The following is a 24,449-nucleotide window of genomic DNA, read 5'->3' as shown; positions in this document are numbered from 1 at the left end:
ACGAGTAGATACAGCTGTGTATGGTCTGCATATCAATGAAATGATACATACTTTTTTTTATATATTATAGAGCCAAGTTGAGGAATTTACACTGAAAAGAATGGGAGTCAAAGATTAAAGCAGGGACACATAGGCAAGGTTTTATGGAAGCCCTAAAGGGCCATGCATTCATACATTTTATTTCCTCCGTTTTTCCATGATAACGAGTTAATTATCTCGAGATCTCGAGCTAACGAAACTTTGTTTTCCCGAGATAACGATATAATTAATTCGAGATCTCGAGATAATGACTGTGATATGATAACTGCGGTCAAGCCAGCTGTCACTCCAATCTCCGTGGTTAAATCAGCCGCACTTAAATTTACAGCTTATTCACTTCCGGTTTTCAAAATAAAGGTATTAAGAACAGTAAGCTATAGTTCGAACCTACATTTAAAATAAAATATGTTACATTAAAGTGTTTCATGCGCCCATGATGAATAAAAAACATACTTAATATCAAGCATTTCTACTGCACCAATGTGGAAAAATGCCAAAACAAAAGTTCCATATTTGTACCTCCAAGTGGCATATTTTCATATATTTGAGGTATTTTAAATGTAGGTTCGAATTATAGCTTACTGTTCTTAATACCTTTATTTTGAAAACCGGAAGTGAATATGCTGTAAATTTAAGTTCGGCTGATTTAACCACGGAGATCGGAGTAACGGCTGGCTTGACCGCAGTTATCATATCACAGTCATTATCTCGAGATCTCAAATTAATTATATCGTTATCTCGGGAAAACAAAGTTTCGTTATCTCCAGATCTCGAGAAAATTAACTCGTTATCATGGAAAAACGGAGGAAATAAAATTTATGAATGCATGGCCCTTTAGGGCTTCTGTAAGGTTTACACATGGTGGAGGAATTTCCTGTTTTGATTGACCAGGTTCCATTTGAGCCAGTGAAGTTGGGTACCACATTATGTTGGGTACCACATTATGAAATCCAGCTGAGAAACTATCCCTTAAAATGTATTGGGTTACAGCCAGGGGTCAGCCACCCCACATTGGGTCTCTAGATAAGCAGGTTGCGAGATGATTACCAGAGGAGGACATCAAAAAAACATTTTATGTCTCATATCTTTTTGATTTACTATTATTTAGAATTAAATATTTTTGCACTTTCTCCTCAAATCCTCCTCAGTTTTACCTCTTCAGCCATCAGAAAAGTATTCAAACAAAAACTTTCAATGAGGGGAAATCACTATTTGATTGAGCCGCTCAAAGACATCCTGTGATGAAGGGCTGCTTGCAAATAAACCTCAAGAACTGCCTTTCTGTAGTTTTCTGTGCGTTGTGCGTTTTCAAACAAAAATGCCTCATATTAAAATATCTCTGCTGTTTTATGTGATAATATTTGGGTTTTGGACTGTCGTTTGTTGGGGAGGCTGTGGCTCAGGAGGTAGAGTGGGTCATCAGAAGATTGGTGGTTCAAACCCCGATCCTCCCCCAAATATCTCACTGCTGTGTAATCAGTGTGTGAATGGGTAAATGTGACATATAGTGTTACATAAAGTGTTTTGAGTGGTCGGAAGACTAAAATGTTGCAGTTCATACACCATTTGTTTGGCAAAATGAGTAATAGGGTTAAATGCGTACACCATTAACCATTGTTGTAGTTGTAATGGGCGGGGCTTACATCTGAAGTAGGAGGGGCTAACCCAAAGTTGTAAATCCATGCCTGAAATTGATATTTTGGGTTGGGTTGATCAAAAGTTTATTTATAAGAAAATATTTACAGAGCAGTGTTTCTGATCATAAGATATGATTCCTAATGAGTAACATAAAGACATTGCCTTAGGCTTCAGGAAATTGTAACTGTAATTTTTATAAAAATTAACTACTGCAGCTTTATGTGCTAATGAAAATAAATCAGTTTGTTGCAGCCCTATATATTTCATTATGCTTGACATTATATTTACTACTACCTTTAATTATTATTATTATTATTATTATTATTTTATAGCAATTTTACTATCTTATTTTTACTATACCTATACAATAAATCTATTGCTGTCCCTTCTGTTCTACTGTCTGCACTGGCAGAGCGATTCCTCCTCTTGTTGCTTTCTCCTTTTCATGTTTTATTTTTTCCATATTATTATTTTTTTTATCCCATATAACAAGGTAAAACCCATCAAGATCAACAACTTCTTTTACAATGGTGATCTGGCAAAGACAGCAACATTGACAGGTTACAGACAAACAAACAAGAGCACAAGAAAACACAAAATATATATTTCTGTGTTTAGATAATTAAGATATTTGTGCACAGTGACAATTATGTATCAAATAATTCAAGGGGAACTTGAGGGGAGTTTTTTTTCTCATCCTTAAAGGTCATGTTCTGTACAGATTGTTTCCCCCACATAATCATCATTGCATAATAGATTTTATAAATACTTTTTCATTTAGCTCACACACTCATTAATTCATTTTGGCAGCTTGTCAAATTGTATATTTTTTTCTACAGCAGTTCTTTTTCAATGCACAACACTCAGGGATCCTCTCCTGTAATATTTTCTTTATAACATGACCGATGTAATTCATCATACATGGTCCATCATTTCCTCCCCTGAAAGTCACACATGGATTCAAGTCTCACATTCCCATGTACAATATCTTTAAGAGCAGGCTGTGCGGGCGGGGTGAACTCTTGCATGTGAAGTTCCCTCCAAGGCCGCTAGGTGCGTCTCTGCTCCATGAAAGCTACCGAGAGAGACTGAGGGCTGGAGGATGGGGAGGAGGGGGGAGAGGAGAGGAGAGGAGGAGAGAGCAGAGAGAGAGGACGGTGTTTTATCAGCCAAGTGCAGCCTGAATCGTGAGGAGCGGACGATGGGGGCAAAAAATCCCACTCTTGTTTCTTTTTCTCCAACATCAGCGTCATTAACATGTAGACCGGCGCGCGTCAAAAAGACCCGGAGCGTAATGGCATTCGCTGTCTAGGAGACTATCATTCTAATTATAGTTGTGAATAAAAACATCATTCTGGATTAACAGCGGACTTGTTTTTTGGGACCAAAAGGGTTTTCCTTAATTTGTTTCCGCGCGTGTGTCAATGTTGGACCGCATTTAACCCGAGTTTCTACCCTGTGGAGTGAAAAAGTGCGCCAGTCTTATTTCCCAGGCTTATTTCCAACGCTTGAGCGTCGGGATTTTTCTTTTCTTTTTTTCTTTTTTTGGAGAGGGGGCTATGTGGCTTTTGAAAGGAATGCACCTTATCCTAACGGGACATAACGCACAGAGGAATATTGTCTGAGGTGGGGGAAAGGAGCAAGCGGACGTGATCCTTCCTTCACGGTAAATACACGTTCATACTTTAATTCTGCCAGCTCCATTAGACATTAAGAAATCCCGCTGTGAGCTTTGACACTTTGCCGTTAGAAACTGCGATGCAGCGGGCTGGTTTTCTTACTTCATGGTTTACTCTGCAGAATTATGTGTTGATGGTGGAGGACAAGTTCAAGTGGATGTTGAGATAATGAATGCCTTTTTTCTCTCCTCCACATGACGTTATTTCGGCTTAGTGGAAGGGGGTTAGTGATGGTGGTGGTAGAGGGGGTAGGGGGTGGAGGGACTGTGCATCGAAGAGGCTGCTGGAAACGTCCCCCGTACACAGCAGAGAGAGCTGCATCTCCTCCGCTTCTGTCTGCCACTTTGGGCTCCCCTCCACTTCGTTCCAAGCGCATGGACGCACAGGGCTGCGCACTGTCACCCGGCAAGCTGCGCAAAGATATAAGCAATGTATATAGCCGGGTCCGAAAATAAGGCTGTGTGTGAGATGTCTGAGTGATGAATTGGTTCTCAGAAATATTACCCAGCTGTAAAAATGCGCGAAATATCAACAAATCAACATCCGTCCGTGTGTCTGTTCGTTCTTATACCACCTGCAGACCGCGAGTGCCGCTGTAAATCTTGCATCTCAAACTGTCAGCTACTCAGCATCATCTTCTATTAATGCAACTCCCACTCCCACTCGAAATGAACAATCAGAATTCGTAGATTTTGGATATTGACACCGGGATTAGATTTATTAAAACACTCCAAATTCACACAAAACCCTCCTCCCCGGGCTCATAGCTGGGGGTCAGGATGTAGGGGGTGGCTTGAGAAGAAGGGTGTGTGTGTGTGTGTGTGTGTGTGTGTGTGTGTGTGTGTGTGTGTGTGTGTGCCCGCGCGCGCATGGTGAATGGAGTCTCTCTATCCTCTGTCCGATCCGGGAGGAAGAGGAGGAGGAGGAGGAAAGTTGCGCCCGTCGGCCGCTGCGGGGGCACCATCACCATATAAAACTGGATGAATGCGGTATTTGTGTGTGCGCGCGCGCTCCAAGGACTTGTCACACCAAAATAAATAAATAAATAAATAAGTAGAAAGAGCCCTTTGGATGTGTGGCCCCTCTTAGATATAGTCTCTAATGACATTACCCCATCATCCCTCACACCCACAGGTACAGCCCGGACCAGGCTTTGATGGGGAGAGGAGTAGCTCAGTTACAGAGATGTTAGTCATGGCTCCAGCTATGTGGGCATTTAAAAAAAAATGGCCTTGCAGATGATCCTAATGGAGACTGAGTGATCATGCATTTTTTTGTTTCATAGAGGCTACATGTCAGGCAGCACAGCAGCTCAAAATGTTAATGTGTTCTCCTGTGTTCACATTTGCCAAAATACAGCAGTAGGGAACTGTGGGTCTCCTGGACTACACGTGACAACCCCCCTCCACCATCTCTGTCTCTGTGTAATCGCAACACCTTCAGGCCCACTTGAACGTACCTCAGTTTCCTTTCCACGATTTGAAAAGGAAACTGACTGTGTGAGAGCAGGCACAAGACAAAATGACACGAATGCATACATGCACTTCCATATTCCATGAATCACCAGGAATAAAAAAACAGCAAGCAAATGCCTAAGAGGCAGTGTGAGGCATTTGAAGTTGTATGCAGTGACTGTGTTACATGACATCCGTGTAATATGCGAAGCAATTATATGCAATGTCATTCTATCTTAAAGGCTTTAGGTAGAATGTCTCTCTGTTGGAATTAAAGAGTTCACGTGGCAATTCCAGGCATTAGATTACACAATCTTCCTGTGACCTTTAATGAAGTTCCTCGATTATTTTTATTTTTTTTCACCCCCCCGTTTCTCGCTGCGTTATTGTGTTCTCATCACATGGCGATGGAGGCTGCCTCCATGCTGTTTCCGCAGGGGTGGTGGTGGTTGGGGGGGGTCTCCAGCAGTTCACACCACTCCGTCCCAGGGGCTCTGATCTACATTGCTCAGCCCTCAAGGAAAACATCTACTCACAACTCATCGCCGTCTCTGTCTCTTCTCCTTTCACGTACTGCACCCCTGGTTTACCCAGATCCTCTCTCTCCTCTCTGCTCTCATCTACCATTTTTGTACATAGGAGGGAGCTAGTTCGTAAATTATAGATTCCTTGTTGACTCATGCTGTGGTCCTGTTGTTTCTGGAGAAAGTGGCCGCCTCACTCTCTGGTTACCTGTTTTTTTGTTTAGAAGGGTTCTGTATGTGAAGCTGGGCCTTGATATTGCAGTTTGCTCTGTTTTAGTGCATTGGTACCTAATACCAATTCAGCAAAGCTTACATTCATTGTTCTAAACACCACCTGGTTGAGAATAAAGCTAAGAAGGTATATTTAACAAGCTACAGTCACAGATTGCTTTATTTATGACAACAAGTGTGTCCCAGTTCGATGGTTGCCTTCTCTCAAGGACACAGCATATGAACGTGTATCCTTCAGAGGGCTGAGGGACTGTGGGCTGAGCCTGCGTCCCTCCCCTTGTGTCACTGGAGAACTGCATATTGAGGAAGTAAGCTTTAAATATTTGCTCTCTTTCCTCACAAACATATGTGAAGTACTTTTAAGCAGGTTGATTGATGACTTGTACAATATCATATTTACTGTAAATAGCCCACTGAAAATACTAGTAGTGGATTAGCAAATGTGTTAATATGAGGTGACTGCAAGGTTCTTCAGTATCCTTGTATGACATCTTAGCAACCAGTCTGTCAAAGTACAACATTTCCATTTCCAGAAAGTGGCAGCATTGGTATTTTTTTTTATTAAAATGTGTTTGTATACATTCAATATAGTAGAACAACTCGAAAACTCTTCAGGGTGGATGGTTGGGTATACAGAGTGTAACTTCCACACTTGAGACAGTGTGTTTGATTTGGCAGATCAGAAAACATTAGTTTTTCAGAATGATCATATAGGTAGTTTTGGAAGACGATGAAAAACTAATTTTTGGCGACCTTATATCATTATGAGGGTACATGATACTGAAAACCCAATCATCAGGAAAATGTCCCATGGGACCAAAAGTCCATTTGTTCATTATCCCAAAAACAAAAGCCTACTGTCCTGAAGGCTTATTGTTCCAAAAATACACACTCCCTGGAGTTCTTCGCCCTGAAAGGTGGGGTCAGTCATCCTCGAGGAAGATGATTGTTGAGTCTAATTCCCAGGTCATCAAATACCGATGCTTCACTTTGGCAAGCATCGGTATTTGACAACTATATTTCTCCAGGATGACTGACCCCACCTTTGATATCATATAGTACTTGCATGTACAAATAAAAAAACATAAACAATAGTGCACGATGTTGTCGCTGTTTGGTTATGTTTGTGTTGAATGTATGTATTTTCGGAGCAATGGGCCTTCAGGGCAGTGAGCTTTTCTTTTAAGGTTTTTTTTTTCAAGACAAATGGGCTTTAGGTCCAATGGGACAATGTTTGGACTACTGGGGTTTTGAAATAATGGGCCGTTGGAAGAATAGCATAGAACCCTATTTTTTTGTCCAGGTACGATGACTTGTTAGAAAGGACATATGATTTGTCTCTGTGCGGTATTGCACTGTATTGTTGCTGTCCATGGGGCAGCAGTTCAGTCTAGAGATAGAGGCAGACTAATAACTAAAAAGGTTACTGATTTGATCCCTGGCCGTTTTTTTAAGAGTAAAGTGGAGATTGTGGGGTATTCAATAGCAATAGCAATCAATAGTGTAGAAACACTGCTGAATATACCGTATTTTGTTAAGATCTAATTGCACTAGAATCATGGCTACGAGGAAACAATTACAATATTTTAAATATGCATCTTTCTTTACTGAGACAGCAGAAAATAAATTAGGTATTGACAGGGATACGGGGAGGGCACAAGTGGTTTCACCCAGCTAATCTATACTTTATTTGAGAAGAAAGTGGCTCGGTTTTCCACTTTGTTGATGAAAATGTGTTTTTATCGCTTGCTTCTGCTCAGGTGGCAGGGCGATATTTACTGGATGCACTGTTGCACTGTTATGCTTTGATTGTCAACCCTGACTTATTTACCAAACAATACAGCAAAAATAGAATATTGCATTTCACTGATATTAGAACAAAAAACAGATTGCTATGTTTTAGAACAGCACTGTACCCGCAATGTTAGGGATGCATGATGTGGATTTTTCCCACCTGATTACCTACTTCTTGTGGGAGAAACAAATAACAGATCATTTTAAAAATAAGTTCATAACCTGTAGTTTATGCACACCGCAGGGTAAAAAAGGATAAGATGTAGTGAGCAAAATTGGATGATTAAATATTCCACAGCTTAAGTACATCAAAAACCTTCAAAAACATACTTTGGTGTTCACAGAACGTAAACTTACTTTTTTATGTCTAAAGACTTGCTGCTTTATAAGGTAACCTATATTGATTTAACAAATGGGGAAAATAGCTTGATTATCACAATAATGATGCTGTTCCAATCTTTAAACAGAGACATCCATGTTGGCAATGTAATTGAAAAGCCCTGTAAAATATTCACATTAAGAAGTGCTGGTGCTGTGTGGTGTTCAAGTCTGACCTGGTTGGAGAAGTTTACCTGAGCTCTAGTGTGTTGCCTATTGGCTCCGGTTTGCTTAGGCTGGCATTGAATGTCACTGGAACCCTAATGACCAATGACAGGATTATGTACATATACATCTGCCATGATACTATGGCAGTGGCTTCCTTTGCTCTGTTTCAAGCTGCTGCTCTTTATGACAAGTGTGCTTAATGGGGATTCTTATCTTTCCAGATTCATACATAATTGATTCAATGTCTGTCTGGCAACTTTATTCATGAAGTATAGATATATTGGTATGCCTAAGTAGAAGTGTTGTTTTCTTGGTGTACTGGCTTTCAATTTATGTTTCATTTGCCAATGTACAGCACACTAAGAAGTCCTGAATCCTGAGTTGCTTCAGCTGTTGTTGTCAAGGTAACTTCTTTAATTGGCTTTTCGAGAGACAGAACAGGCTGTATTTTTTCACAATGCAACATCATTTGAAATGTTCTTTTTGAATTTATGGAACTATATTATGATTTGCCATGTGCTCATCTTACTTCTTGTTACTGTCCAGTGTCTTGTAAGCTCTTACGGGCTGGCTACCATTCGGTGCAGGACACATAGGTCACAGATGTTGCTGTATTTTTTTTTTTTTTGGGCAGTTCTAACAAAAGGTGCCGGATGAGACACAATGCTAACTAATTTTACCTTTTGTCAAAAACGTCTGTTCTTACAATCTCATGATAAACCCAAAATGAAGTGGGAAATAAGGGTTTTGTAATCCAATGAACTGACCCCAGAGTCTTCGGGAAAAATATCTAGCTCATCCATTCAAACAAATCACAATCTCATCCTGAGGTTATTAGAGCTAAAAAAAAAGCTTCTATTTGCATTTGGATGCTTTGCACTGTGGGGAGCGAATATGCAATACTAACAAAAGCAGAAACAGACCACAGCTATCCTCATGCTTTGATAGTCTTTCTAATATTGTGTGTCACCATTTTTAGCAGCACCTGGGCTGCTGTGCACATTACCGCTCTGCTCATACCGTTTCTTTTAATTATTGCAATTATTGTTTTAATTGCACAGAATGAAGGTAAAACAAACAACTTGGAATTAAAAATGCAACTTTAGAAAACAGGCCAGGTCATGATGTACCAAGTCAGCAGAGGTGATCATAGAAAGGAGACCAACACAGTTACAGGGGAGTCACGATTCCACCAGCAGCCTCATCCAAATAAAGAATTCAGAGATGGAAAACGGTGAGGAAGCTGTTCCTGCTCAAATAAAGTAGACCACAGGGTGCACTGATACCTGCATGTTATCAGTGATGACAGACAGAGGTGATAAGAAACACAGCCAGCAGCAGAGAAGACAGAATGCTATTCCAGCGTGGGAACAACTCCATGTTTCGAGAACCCAATGCAACATCTCAGGAGTCTAGGCCAGGGTGTGTGTTTCTTTTCTGTGTTTTTTTGTGTGTCTTTAACGGTGGGAAGAACTCACATAGAACAACACAGCATCTGCATGGATACACTTGTTGAAGCTCCTGGCAACTGCAGACTCGTCATCTGCTCCAGCCGCTTCTGTGCTCACTGATGCAGATGTGTGTCTTATCTGCATGCTGTAATCCATATGGACAGGGAAGTGAGACATTGGGAGGAGGTAGGGAATATATATACATACACACACACACACTACCATGCTGTAATTTTGTATCAATGAGAACATGACAGATGAGCAGATGATTATTTCATTGGCAGAAGGTTTAGTGTCACATTGCATAAATACTCTTTCTGAGATTCAGATTGGCTCAGTGGAGAGTTCTACTGATTCACCATCTCAGTGCTGTTTCTTTTTCTATTTTTTTTTTTTTTTGGTTGGGGGGGGGGGGTCCCTTTATTGGATAGGACAGCTGAAGATAGACGGAGAAGGGGGGGAGGGAGAGAAGGGATGACACGCAGCAAAGGGCCCCAGGACGGACTCGAACCCATGGCAGCTTTTATGGCCAGTTTTATCAGTGCTGCTTTCAGTAAAGAGTTTGTGGTACAATTATAAAGTGGAAAACCAACTAGCCTCTCACCATCTAACAAACCACATGAGTGGCTGGTTTTAAACAGCACCCAAACACTCGTATTAAAAAGCTCTCCATTGAAACGGCACTGATTAAATCCTCAGGAACAGCACAAGGATGCTACAGCTGTAGAAATGTTCAAACTTTGTGTCATGATTCAGAGGTTGTTTTCTCTTCATTGCTTTCTTACAAAGGAATGCCGGGCAGCTGACCACTGTTTAACCCTCACCCTAGTTTTTATCATATCTCACAGGTTCTTTATTCCATAATTCCAATTTGTCATGAATTTGTCAATCAATTGTTCATGACTTCATGAGCTGTTTTAAAATACCAATTCCACCTAGGCTATGCAGTTTTAATAGATAGAACTATTTATTGAGTTCATGTTTGAGTTAATTTCTGCTATTTCTGCTAGTTAATTTCACACACTATCAGGGGGGGAATGGGCACTCTTTTTTTCAATTTTACATTCCTTTGAGAATAATGATGTGTTTTGGATGTATTCCAGATGTTAATGTTTTAAAAAGTTAACATTTTTCTCTGATGGTTGTTTCTTGCAGTAATTCATTCTCAGGTTTCCCAGTGCAGTTCTTTGTTTTTTTTTTTTTTGGGTAGAGAGATGATAAATCCAGCACAGAGGAAGAGTGGGAGTTTATGATGTTGATAATAGTATCATGTAGTATTATATTAAAGTGAATTAGATTAATCACCCTCATGTACTAAACATACATAAATAATAGCATAATTTTACACATGATCCATGATGATGACAATACAGGAAAATGTATGGCAATAAAAGCCCATTGTGAGTATTTTTAAGACCCCCCTAAATTTCACAAATCATGTATTGTCAGGCGAGAAACATGAATCTTTCTGTTGAAATTCCAGGATTTCCAAAGTTATAAAATATGAAGATGAATTATGCAGAAATGTGTGAAATGATTTACCAGACAGCTGGATAACTTCCTTGTCATGTAATTAGGTGACCACAAAAAAAATGTGTTGCAGGGTGACAGACAACTTTCCAATCATTGCATTAGCTCTCAGCACTGGTGTGAATTGAGCGTTCATTTATCTGAAGAATCAAACCCATTAACGATCATGTAAGCATTTCAAGTTCAATCTAAATATCCTGCCATACTGTATTTTCACTGTAGATCCTGCAGCACTGAGAACATCAGAGTAATGGTGAGAAGCAGCACAACGTTCATCTGAGTGTTCTTCAAACCGCTCGCTACACTGTCTGCCTTGCTAATGTCTCCTGACAGAAAGGTCTATATAGAGTAATGGGAATCTCTCTTTCTTGCTTAGTTTGCTGAGTGAACACAGCCGAATGAGCCGAGTAGGGCTCGCAGCGGCGTTGTATTTGCACGGATTGCATTACATGATGCATAAAATAAAGTGTTGTGCCTTTCACAAAAAACCATCCGCCCACACTAAACATTAACATTACAATTAGGTGTAAAACATGGAGTGTGATAGTCAGAAAACAGTAACGGTAAACAGTAATACAGTGTGTGTGAGATTGCTGAATAGAGCATCCTTCTATGTCAGCCATCTTCAGCCTCACTGTCAACAAAAGCAAGTAGTTCAGCAGAGTTAAGTTTTCTGCGAACTGGTTGATTTTATCGCTGTGTAGCTCAGCTCAGTCACCCCTGGGAAATTCATGTTAGATGATTCTTCAAAACATGAATTCCAGTACCAAGAATGAAATGTGTCGATGGGTCAATTGTTTCTGTATATGTATGTAGAATGTTGCACATCTCGCTGCTACTGAGGATGTCTGAGTTTGTGTCCACTCACAGGTGTGCAATTAAAAAAAAGGACAAAATTTGATCACTTAAACCTGACTATGTTTTGTGAGAGTAATTACCGTCTAGCAAACGAGGAAGCCTTGCTACATTGTCATAACATTTGCAACCAATTAAGGATGAAGTCGCAGTGGATGGTTGGGTCAACAAAATATGGCTTCACTTGCGTTTATCTTATTCTTGAGCAAAGGTTAATCTGCCGTTATTTTCTGTTTTCCTTCATTTATCATTTCATCAATAAAAGAGTAAAATCACAAATTCACAAGCCCAAGGTGACATTTTGCTCTTGCTCATTTTTGTCCGGCCAACTGTTCAGTACATTATATTACAGTATATTATGATCACATACCAGACAGAAAGCAGAGCTGCAGAAGGTAAAACAGGAGACTGTTTGGCATTTTGGCATTACAATTAATTATTAAAGTAGTGGCAGATTCATTTTCTGGATGCTGTCCTATACCTAAACCACACTGAAGTTGGCATTTGCAGATATTGTCTGAAAAATCACACAAAACAATTTAATTGAGCACATTGTGCTGTCTGTCCAATATGGAGTGAGTTGTGTAACTGTCACCTAGTGATGCAATGGATTATAGTTGATCCGTACAGACATGGTTTATGCGCTGCAGACTAAATTTAACCATCATAGCGTGAAGCAGTTTTTCTGCCGCTGATAATTCCACACATCTCTATGCAGAATTGTATTGAAAATATAAATAAATTGTGTAAAACAAGTAATTTGGATGAATTTTGGGCAGTTTATTTCCTGTGAATATTGCATCAGAGATGAGTTGTCCTGATATTGTTATGCACGTTTTATACAATTCTCTGTTAATTTTTTTTTTAACAAACATACACTCTTAGTGGGCGTCTTTTTTGACAAGTTGGCCATTGTTCTATTAGCTCTTTGATAATAACTGACCTTTTAATGCTGGACAAGAGCATTTATCAGTGAGTGAAGGCTCTGTGAATATAACCTGTGTTCAGGTCTTTTATATTAAGTTTATGTCTTAAAGCTGCATTTGGTAACATTTATGAAAATAGCTTCTTGTCATAGTTGCAGATGGGCATGAACGAAAACAACCAATCAGAGCTGAAAAAGATAGGTGATAGTAGGTACTGCAGCTTTAAATAATAATGTAAAATTAAAAAACAACTATTTAATTTTGTCTCAAAAATGAATAAAATGCTGAGATGTAGGCCTGCTGTACAAGTTTTCTTACACATCTTGCGAACCTCCATGAAGCTTTGGTGATCCCTAGTGGGGATCCCGACCGCCAGGAACCACTGAAATAGACGTAAGATTGTGACGTTTATTGAATCTTCCTAAGTATCTGCATCCTTGCCCTCGTGTGACGAGTTTACCAATTGGATCATGCTGCTTGCGAGTGAAACTTAAAAAAAACGGTGTGTAATAGTGTATAATAATCTATTACATGTATTATATGTTATAGAATACAGTATGTATATATAGTGTATTCTGTTGGACCCCTGTTGTCACCTATACTGACATCAAATATGCTGCACATCAGTGACTCATTAATAGTTTCCAGACTGTCTTCAGTTAGGATAACTAGTACACATATTAAAAATCACAATGTGTGTGCGGTGATCTCATTTTTTTCTGGCCTGTAGATCAGTGGACCTCAGCAAACATTATGCATTGAGCTGGAGGATTTTGGTCATCCACATTACAAAACAAAAGCAATCTGCGGCGCAGGGGGACGTGCTGAGTGAGCTAGTAACTATTATTTAGTTGTTCTCATGATTTTGATTGTTGTCACCAAATTCATCTACCCTAGCTCCTGATATTGGGTTATCGGAGCATTTGGCTGTCATGCTGAGATGACTGAGTGCAGAATATAGTGCCGTGGAGAAAGCCATGAATCATTGGCTGTGGTTACATTACTTCAACTGTAATCACTATGGTCAACAATTCGCATGGAAGTATTTACACAATAAACAACATCATCAGAGGCTTTGTCCTGTTTTAGTGCTCCAGAGTGAGATTTCCACCACTTTGTGCACTTTCATATGAATAAAGTTAATGTCCCCCCCCACCCCCCCATGGGGTTGCACTTAAAGGCTTCAGGGCCTTTCACACTGAGCTGAAAACTCACCTGAGGAGGGAGCTGAAAAGAACAGACTGTGCTGGCAGGCTGATGGGGCTGTTGAGGTTACATGAGTGTGACACTGTGTGTGTGCGTGTGTGTAGGTGTGTGTGTGTTTACATGTCTGGGGAGTGTGACTGTATGTGTGTGTTAAGTTTATGTGCAGGCAGGCATTACAGAACTCGGGGTTCCTGACAACAAAACTAAAGACACTTTAAAAATGTAATAATACCGGCCATAATACAATTCATTATTCAGCCCATATTACATCTAAATTGTATTTAATCATTTTAATTTTGTTATTTAAAAGTTGAAAGATTAATTGAAATTCAATTAATTCTGAATCCAGATCTGCATCAAAATACATATGGGTTAGAGAAAAACTGTAGTCAAATCACTGGAGATGCTGCAGAAAAACCCTGACCACCAAATTGTTCATTTAAGCCTAAAATGTATACGGGTTGATCCGACGTTGCTATATTTGTTGAAATCTGTTGACAGAACAGCCTCAGAATTGACCTTCAGAGATATTTTCTTTGCCGTATGTCTTTTCCACCAAATGTTTTTGGAATGCATTTTGAAGTTTTTAAGATAATCTTCCAACTTACAAAGAGAACAACTTGACACACAACCTCAGGGGAAAATATAATGTTGGAATAAATGCGTTCTTCAAAGAGTAACTACACCCAGGCGGAAATTTCTGATCTGCGAGAAAAATCGGCACAAACTCAGAGTGGTAAAGTAAAATACATTCATTATATTCTGCATATTAAGTACTTCCTGTTTCCATGTGATTTACTGTGGAACAGATTTGTGGTTAAAGTCAGGGTAGATTTTTCAGACCAGGATCATTTCTGACACAGACATAGCCAAAAACAATATTTTGCCACTTCTGATTCTTTTGTTGAAGTACAAGAATCAGACTGATTTTAGGGTCTTAATGCTTGAGCACACAAACCTCACTAACTCTGGTTTTCAAAAGGGACAACCTAGGCGATCACAAGCGATGACAAACCCCTTCAAAGTCCTCAGAGAGGCAATTTAGTCTCCACACCTCGAAGCCAAAAAGTTATATAAAACAGCATCAAAAAGTCACGAAAACAAAATCCAGACCCGCAGCAGGCATTACAGTCCCACCACAGCTTATAGTATATAGTTTAGGCTCACTGTGGCACCCCGGGGAGGCAGCTTTTCAGATTTGTACCTCAAAACTAACTGTCTCATTATGTCTTTGTAGCAGACTTGAACACTCAGGGGTTGTAACACAGGTGGGGAAGACAAGTCGAGTGATTTAGAGAGGAAAATGAATAAACTGGATGCAGGCGAGTTAAGATATGATCCAACCTGCCCGTGTTCCCTGTGATCCGGCTGTATAAATGAATGTATTTGTAGTCGTATTGTGTTGACGCACGCACGTGAGCTCACCACACTGTTCCCGCGCCTCTGTCCTGAAGGGATCAATCACAAGGCCGGTGCGCGGTGGTGAGGAAAGCCAGTTTCCCACCAAAACCCGTCCACTTCCCCCCCATTGACCCTGCTGGCAACAAGGCACAAAATGTCTGCCAGGTGAACCGAACAGAGAGGCTTGGCTCTTCCGCCACCCACACGGATAACGCCGGCCGCTTTCCGCTTCATCCAACCTAAGGTGCTCTCTGCACCGGCCTGCTTAGTATGGACGCCCACCGACCGTGCGACTGAGAGAAAATATCCACACATCGATCCTACTCAGCCGAGATGATGGAGCTGAATATAGTGCAGGCAGATTGGAGCTTAATGCACTCGTCCTCCGTGTGAGGTTATTAGGCTGCTCCTGTTGATGTAGCAAGCACATTTTAAAGCAGGTGTGTGTGTGTGTGTGTGTGTGTGTGTGTGTGTGTGTGTCGGATAGATGTCCAGTGAGGTGCTTCTGTCACAGCCAGTTACATAAGCTGGCATTGTTGATTTTAGTGCCTTGCTTTTATCACTAAACTTATTTTACCAGAGCAGACGAAGCATGTGCAAACTTTTCTACCAGGAGCCTGCAGAGCAGAGGAAAGGAAAGAAGGAGCAGAACAAGGAAGGGCAGCTGACACATCCTCTTGGTACTTGTATACCTTACCACTCCCTAGGCTGTGTGTTTGTGTTTGTGTTTGTGTGTGAGTATGTCTGTGTGCGCGCCAGCGTGGGCTATGTGTGTGAAGCGCTGGAGGCTCTGTGCTGGAGTTAAACTCTGTTCGTAGGAGCTGAGGGCACACAGCACACTGATCCAGACTGACAGGCCAGAACACAGGCTACGTTCCCCCAGTCAACAGCCCGAACAACAGCCAGCCAGCCTCCTCCACGAGCAGGCAGCCTCAAGACAGACAGCTAACAGTCAGCAAACTGCCCGATAGTATACTTTGTTAAAAAAAAAAAAAACATTGGAAACAATGTAAAAAAATGCACTTATTGGAAAGTGGAAAAAACAATGGAAAATGGAAGATGAGGTCTCCATGGTTTATACTATTGACTTTTGTTAGTAGGAAGTTAATATTTAATACCTCCACCAAGGGCACTTTTTGTTTTCCAGCAGTATTTGTCAAGATATTTCTATAACATTTTGTGAAAAAAATCATGTGCCAAAATTGATTAGTTTTATGAATCAGAATGAATTTTTATTATTTTTATGTGTAATGACTGAGTGCTGTCTTGGGTGAGTGTTGAACAATGAGTCATAAATAACTTTAACAGAGTATTAAGCAGCTAGTCCACAAATAAAACAATAAAATATGTAATATGTTGTTGCCTTAACACGTTTTCTGATCTGTTGCCCCTGCCATGAGGTGGACATCATTTGTCAGCGCCTTCCATTATCATTACAAATGACTTAATTGCAAAATCTGTTTCCTGATATATGGAGTTATAGGAGTGCCAAAAGAAATAAACTAAACAATATAAGTATAAGAAAATAAATGTGGAAATATAACTGATAAATACAAAGACAAATAAAATATATAAGTGGATTATAAGCATGTTTATTTCACATTTTTCTTTTCAGTGTTGCTTTCGCATTTTCCATATTGCTCCATATAAAGTAAAATAGGCAAAATGTGAAATTGAAATGCTTATAATTCCTTTATATTTAGATATTGATCAATTGATGATTAATATGATATATATTGATATAGATTTTCACATGTATTCTTTATTTCTCTTCGTATTTCCATTTATTTTCATTTTGTTTTGCAGATTTATTATTGTTGATGGCCATGGCCGTAGCCAGCTATGAAGTCACCATGGTCTGGACCTTGGTAATTATAAAAAAGTAAAGAAATTGGCGTTATATAAGTGTAAAATCATATTTAGTATTAGATATACTATTGCATAACCACCAAATTTTAAATCCACCTGGCTACCTGACGCCATCTAGTACTTACACACTGTCGAGTACACTAGAAATTTCATCCATGTTTTGACTTATTTCCTCAATAATTATTGTTAGTCTCAAAATGCATTTGAAGCATTTCATTTTATAGATTTTTATTATAGTCAATACATTTTACCATTGGGGTAAGACTCATGACCTCACTATTAACCACTACTAACCCCTAACCCTAAAAAAGGCAGGTTTTGTTGTTATGTGAAGGTTATGTTTAGATTAGGAAATGGTTCAATGCAAATAACTGAAAGGTCCTTGTAAGGTTAACGTAGCTCTAGGCAATTCTTAGTCTTTCCTGTAAGAACAGTTTCTGTTGAGAGCTTATGGCATAGAGCTGCCATTGGGGCTCTTGGGTCTAATCCTCCACTATCTGCATTCAGTAGTAGTTCTGACTTTCTGACATTGGAGCTGTCCTAAAACTTAAAGAAAGCACATAGCTGGACCTGACAGGCGATTTGCTTAATCTATAATGGTGTTCCCAGCTCTGTAATTTTCAGTATCGAGAAATTGGGCATTAACTGAAAATTGGAAAATTTCAAATGTGCTGACCAAGTGGCCAAAGCCAGGGCTTTGTTAGGTTGTCCAAAGGCTAAGAAACCAATAATGTGTGCTATCAAAAGTCAGTCTAATCAAACATGTCCAAATCAGGAGAATAAGATAAGAGAGATAGATAAAATATGTACTTTATTAATCCCTTATTGGGGAGATAGTTTTTCACTCTTTTATTTTATACACACACACACACACACACAGGCTGAAATACACACTTCATGCACTGTGGACATGCAACAGGGAGAGAGATGGTAGAGTGATGGGCTGCCACGTTAGCAGCGCACCATGAGCAGTTTCTTGGGGTTAGGTTGCCTTGCTCAAGGGCACCTCAACAGTGCACAGGAGGTGAAACTGGCACCTCTCCAGCTTCCAGTCCACACTCCATATTGTGGTCTGTGGGACTTGAACCGGCGACCCTCCGGTTCCCAAGCCAAGTCCCTACACGATTCAAAGGGGGAAAATAATGTATACTATAGGCTACGATGATTATTTGTACATGGTTTGTGCTTTCAGTGAGCTGCAGACCTGCTGTCAGCCACTCCACTGAGTGAATTGAACACTAGTTAAGTGAAGTTGTTGTGGAATGTGGATGGCCGCACAGTATGTTAGTGTGTTTGTGAGAGAGGCTGATAGAAGAGACACTCCACTTAAATGTGTTACCTTAAGCTATACAGTAACTCCACACCTTTTTCTTTTATGTCTCTCTTGCAGTTTAGACCTGAAGCTGTGAAGTTCCATTTATCCCTGCCAAATTGACTTGTTTTGTGCTACTTTACTAATTATTTATTGTTCAGTGGTCCCTTATTACCACTTCAGTCTGCTTTTTTTTTTAACCTCCCTTTACACATTGTCTGCCTCTTTTTTTCCTGTGGATAGTTAGAAATGTACTGATCCCTGGAGTGCCATTGATCAAAAAGAATAAATTTGGCAGAGTGTTGGGTTTTACAGTTTTTTTTACAACCATTAACTTCTTTTTGTCCAATCTGTACTCACATTTTCAAAACTCTAAACACAGTTAGCCCCACATCGGGCTGTTCATACCATACAATTAACACAATTCATGTTGTTTCCACAGAATATGCAGTCAATCAACCCATTTCTACAATGCTAAGTTTTTCTTTACGTTCAAGCTCACCTAATACCAAAACTACAGATGTTTTTTTTGTGTTATTTACAAATGCTTACACACAACATGTCAGAAATAAAGACCTTATGATCAAAACCTTAAATATTGCAAAAAGCCTCTACTTCTGCAACAAAAGAAGTTCAAAATATATCTTGAAACAGCTGATAAGCATGTCTTAATGAACATATCAATGAAACATTGAGAAATAGCTGATTTATTGTAATTTGGGTAAAATAGATCAACCACAGCTAATTCCAATCTCAATCAGAGACATAGCCAGGTGTGGAAGTTCTTTCAATTACATACACAATGCAGTATAAAAGGGTTTATGTTAGGTTTATGTGGATACATGACAACACAGATGAGGAGAGAAAGAAAGAAAGAATAATGTCTGGACAAGGAAGACGAATAGTTGGGCCTGGGAGAGGAAGAGGGAGAGGAAGAGGGCCAGGCAGAGGAGTAATTGGACCAGACCCAGGGAGAAGGAGAGGTAGGGGGAGAGCAGTAAGAATGCATGGTGGTGTTCAAAGGAGAGCTGTTGTCACTAATGAAATAAGAGCAACCATCATAGATCATGTGATAAACCATGGTCTATCAATGAGAGAGGCTGGTGAAAGAGTCCAGCCTAATCTCCGACGGTCTACCATGGCTTCCATTATCCAGACTTTCCGGATCCCAATCCCAGTCCCAATGCAAATACAGTATGTTGTATTTTTGTTCCTCCCTCTGGGGGAAGAGGAAAGCTCCTCAGTGAAGACCAAGAGCATGCCATTGTAGGACTGGTCATTGCTGCAATAAAACTGAGAGAAATTCAGACCAGAATTATTGAGAACAACGTGGTGTTTCACAATGTGGAGAGCATTAGCCTGACCACCATTGCTCGGACTCTGAGCAAACACAGAGTTCAGATGAAACAGTTGTACACAGTTCCTTTTGAAAGGAACAGTGAGCGGGTGAGGACATTTGTAATTGCATGGGACAATTTTGCATTTCACCATGCACATGCAATCAAAAACTGGTTTGAGGCCCATCCAAGAATGGTTTCCCTTTTCCTCCCCCCTAACTTGCCTTTCCTCAACCCCATTGAGGAATATTTTTCTTCCTGGAGGTGGAAAGTGTACGATCATCGGCCACATGACCAAATGTCTCTACTTGATGCAATGGATGCCGGCTGCAGAGATATCTCAGCTGACGACTGCCAGGGGTGGATAAGGCATGTCAAGCGTTTCTATCCAAGGTGCATAGCGAGAGATGACATTAGATGTGATGTGGATGAGAACATGTGGCCAAATGCTGAAGATCGTATGGATTAGAACATGACTGTGCATTTTTGTTTCTTTCCCATCTGTGCCTCTTTTTTTGTTGTCAAATTGTGTATCTGACAGCATTTTGACACATTTGGACCAAAGGCCACATAGTTTGGATTATTTGTTGATCACTGGCTGCAGTTTCAGGTTGATATTAAAGCTTTAACTTCTGCAATTTTGTCGCTTACAAATTTTTTTCTACTGTACATTCTATAAAGTAAGGATGACACTTTTGCATAGTTTGTTGCCAAAAATGCACACATTCGACCCTCAAGCCAAAACTTTAGGGTGGTTTACAGTAAAAGGAAACTGAATTTAAAAAAAAATGGATTTCTCATTGTCTACTGTTTGCAGGTCGAGCTGAAAAATGAAAAGTAATGGAGTTTTTGTAACGCTATCAACAGTTTGTATTTAGAAAGTTGTTGTGCTATGATTGATTGATCTGTTCCTCTTGGAAAGAAAATGTGCTAGTGTTTTGACAGAATGATTTGATTTTGAGTCAGGTTTGCTGTGTTTTGATAGAGTTTGTGTATATAGAGAATGTTGTTTTGCATTTTGAAATGTAGAGTTGATGTTTAAAGAACAAAATGCGGTTTTGAGCAGAAAATTTACTATTTGGCTAATTGTTTGAGGTAGGTGTGTTGCTGTGTTAAGAGTTTCGATAAAGTATCTCAGGTTTAGGTAAACTCTTGTTAGCAATTGAAAAAAACTGTATTAGAGGCACAGTTAGAATGGCATTTGTGTCTGCATGTACTTTAAGCTGATTGGATCCCAATTCTGAGCCCACTTTTTGAAGACGTAGCTTAGCCCTGGACATATTTAGACACGAGTTGTGCCTTTCTATTAAATTAGTTATGGTACCAGTATCAGAAATGCCACCGATACCGGCAAAATGCGGAATTGGGTATCAGCGAGTACAATTTCAATTCAATTCAATTCAATTTTATTTGTATAGCGCCAATTCATAACAGAAGTTATCTCAGGACACTTTTCAAATACAGCAGGTCTGGTAGAATATTCACAGGTTTGGTAGAATCGACCAGAAGTTGTCTGACGAAGGGGGTGTTTTAGACCACATAGAAAACAGATGGTAATTTTTATATACGATGTAAATAATAATGCTTGAAATGTGCATGAGCTAATCATCATGCACACTGAGGAGATTGTAGCTGGATTACTGAAGCCTGGTAAACTTCCTTTTATGCACACAGAGGTAATTGTACAACTGTATTGTGAAACTATTTATAGTGGACTTTGTCAGAGGGTTTCATCATCCTCTCCCCTTCCTCTGAGCTCATCTTGCCGTCTTCCTTTCTCACTCTATCTCCTTCTCCCTCACACCACACACACACACGTGTCACATTCTCAGGCTGGCTGGTTCTCTCAGACCAGCAAGAGGTTGAGGCTGGATGGACCTGCAAGCTAAGCACATCCCTCAAATAGTCATAAGCACCTCTTCAATAAATCCCTTCCACAAGCCCTGATTGTGTGTGTGTGTGTGTGTGTGTGTGTGTGTGTGTGTGTGTGTTTGGGTGTTTGGGTGTGTGTGTGTGTGTGTGTGTGTGTGAGAGAGAGAGAGTGTGTGTGTCACAGACAGAGGTGAGATGAGATGCTTAAAATAGGACAGACAAAGGGATGGAGGGATGGCTAAAATGCAGTGATGTTGTGAGGATTTATCACACGACGTCGGCGGGCGGAGAGATGGATGGATGGATGATGGGAAATAGAAGGAGGATATGGATGAGACTGACTAAAGCACAGGCTGATGGAGTGTTTAGCTGGGTGACTGACTAAGCCATAAGTCTCCCATGAGCCCTTATGCTCTCTCTCTCCCTCTCTTTATCTGTTCTATCCCTCTCTCGGCCTCTCTTTAAAATAACACTACGTTCTGTGTGGTGACAAGCTGGGATGAAATGATTGGCCCTTAGTTTCCCCCGATTGCCCTCTCAGATAATCACTACACCTACTGGCTGCTTCCACATGCTGACTCTACTTTATTAAATCTTTCAGTACATTATGTTACTGTGGTTAAGCGTCACTGCTTTGACTGGGTCGGGTTTATGAACTGCAACTGTGTGTGCCTTACATGTACAAATGTCTGGTCAGTCACTCACTCAGGATAAAAGCAATTAACCCATCTGTAACTAGGCACTATTTAACGATAACATGTGATGCTGGAGTAAAACTGACATCCCTTAAGAGCAAGATATTTCCTGTAAGAAAATTGGAACTGGAACAATTGTACTTGTCATTTTTTTGGAGGAAAATGGTCACATGTCAAAAACTAAATCTACTAAATATGGTCCAATACTGCTTTACAAATATAAATAACAAAAAAAAATCTTCTAAAACACAAATATTCAAACTAATATTTAAAGCTACATTAATTGATTAGTTTTGATTACTTGGGGTCAGCGGAACAAGTTTTTTAATGCAGCTGTAAACAAGGTTGAGAGTGATGTTTGTGGGCTCGGAAACCAAAATAATCGCCTAAAAGAGGCCAAAATGCTCTGCAGAGTCTCTGGTTTCATCACTACGAGCAACTCCTTTCACATTTTGCATAGTAATTTGATTCTTTTGAGTAAGTTCATTCCTTGGGAATAATAGTTAATAATAGACTTAAGTAAAGGTCAGGGCTGCACAGTTAATCAAAAATATTATTGAAATCACAATGTGGCCAAGTACAATAAGGAAAAATCGCAGAAGCAGCAATTGTTTGATCATGGTAAAATGTGTGACAAAACAGCATTATAATGAAGTAGTTCTTGTTCTACAGATTTAAGAAAATGTTTGTTTGGTACAGACCCCCAAAAATTCACCTCATGTTTTTAAGAAAATGGAATTTGATTCAAGAATATGTTGTTAAATTTTCCATTGTTTACATAAAAAAAACATTATTATTGCTGCTTTATCGTACTGAAAGCCCTTAATTCCAGAAACATTTAGAAACACTGCTGCACCAATTATACCACAGGACTACCGCACATCTGGAGATCTTGTAGAGCAGTGGTTGCATAGTAGTTTGCTATAGTTAAGAACCTTTATGCAGGTCTTCCATGTGTCTCCCCATGGGTTTAGATACATTTGTAAGTGTGTTTCTGAATGAATGATTGCTTTCACTGACAACACATGCAACATCTGGCTTGTTACAGAACTTTGAGTCAGGTCTTGAGTGGAAGTGCATGTGGATGCTGCAGTGTTTATCTTTATGTCATAAGTTCAAACCCCGCTAAAGGCTAGTGGTGAACTCTGACATTTTAGACTTATGCAACAAGACTTAATTATAAACCTTTTAGAAAACGTCCATGCTTTTGTTTCATTACAATGTTCAAAAAAACAATATAATTTGAAACCTCACCTTGAATGCCCCATTATATAGCTTTAGAGTTAAAATATTTTCTTTTCCACCTCCTATTATCCCATGTTTTTTTTTATTTACACTTTTTTGAAACAGTATTGTGCTGGTGAGTCAAATATCCAATCTCAGGTCCAAAATACTTTTTTAATGACTGTACTATTACAGAAAAATGGAAATACTTTGGGTCGAGAGCATATAATAACACAGATTTGGGCTGTCTCACATTCCAGCTGAGTCCCGGCTCCACAACAAGTTGTTTTGCTGAGAATTTTTTTTTTTTTTTTTGTTTTGGACAAATAAATAGATGTTTGCAGCTCATTTAGATGTACTAACAGATGCTTTGTGGCTATACTTGAATATACTTGAATGACAACCTTTTGTTGCCGCTGTCACTGACTTGCACTTGTTTGTATTTTGTCTGAAAATGTGAAAGTACAACAATGATTTGACTGACTGCTGGTTAACATGAGGCTAGAACAAATACTCATTCCATTGTCTGACAGCAGGAACAGTGCAGGGTGAGACAGAATGGAGGTGTAATGGGCTGTCTCTCTCTGTAATTTCATTTGATTTAGTCTCCATTTTTGCACATGCATAACTGCATCATATTTGCTGCACACGTACATGTGCAACCCACCAACACACACACACGTCACTTTAATAGCTGTCATTGAGCGTTGATGAAATGGCAGCAGAGTGGCTGCAGGCTGCCGTGGCTGATCTGAGCTCATTAGAGCAGCGATTCAGACTGAGGGGATTCAGCAGGGATTTGTTACACCGCTACGGCACTCCTGCCCCGGCCAGGAGGTGAAATTAGGGGAGATGAAGTGAAGGAT

At 39.8% G+C, this 24,449-nt stretch overlaps 1 protein-coding gene across 3 annotated transcripts in view; it reads left to right on the top strand.

Annotated features, from left to right (window-relative positions):
- Nucleotides 1–2,800: 2,800 nt before the first annotated feature.
- Nucleotides 2,801–24,449, top strand: part of nlgn1 (neuroligin 1) — a 337,761-nt gene continuing 316,112 nt past the window's right edge. For 2 of the 3 annotated variants that reach the window (XM_051377796.1, XM_051377795.1), the window contains exon 1: nt 2,802–3,343. The gene's annotated coding sequence lies outside the window, so the exon portion shown is untranslated. Of the gene's footprint in view, nt 3,344–24,449 lie in introns of all 3 variants that reach the window. The other variant, XM_051377794.1, reaches the window with a different exon arrangement.

This window comes from Dicentrarchus labrax, unplaced genomic scaffold (genome assembly GCF_905237075.1).
Source record: "Dicentrarchus labrax unplaced genomic scaffold, dlabrax2021, whole genome shotgun sequence".
Lineage (NCBI taxonomy): Eukaryota > Metazoa > Chordata > Actinopteri > Moronidae > Dicentrarchus > Dicentrarchus labrax.
The sequence above is the reverse complement of the archived record's forward strand: the minus strand, read 5'-3'. Positions and strand labels throughout refer to the sequence as shown.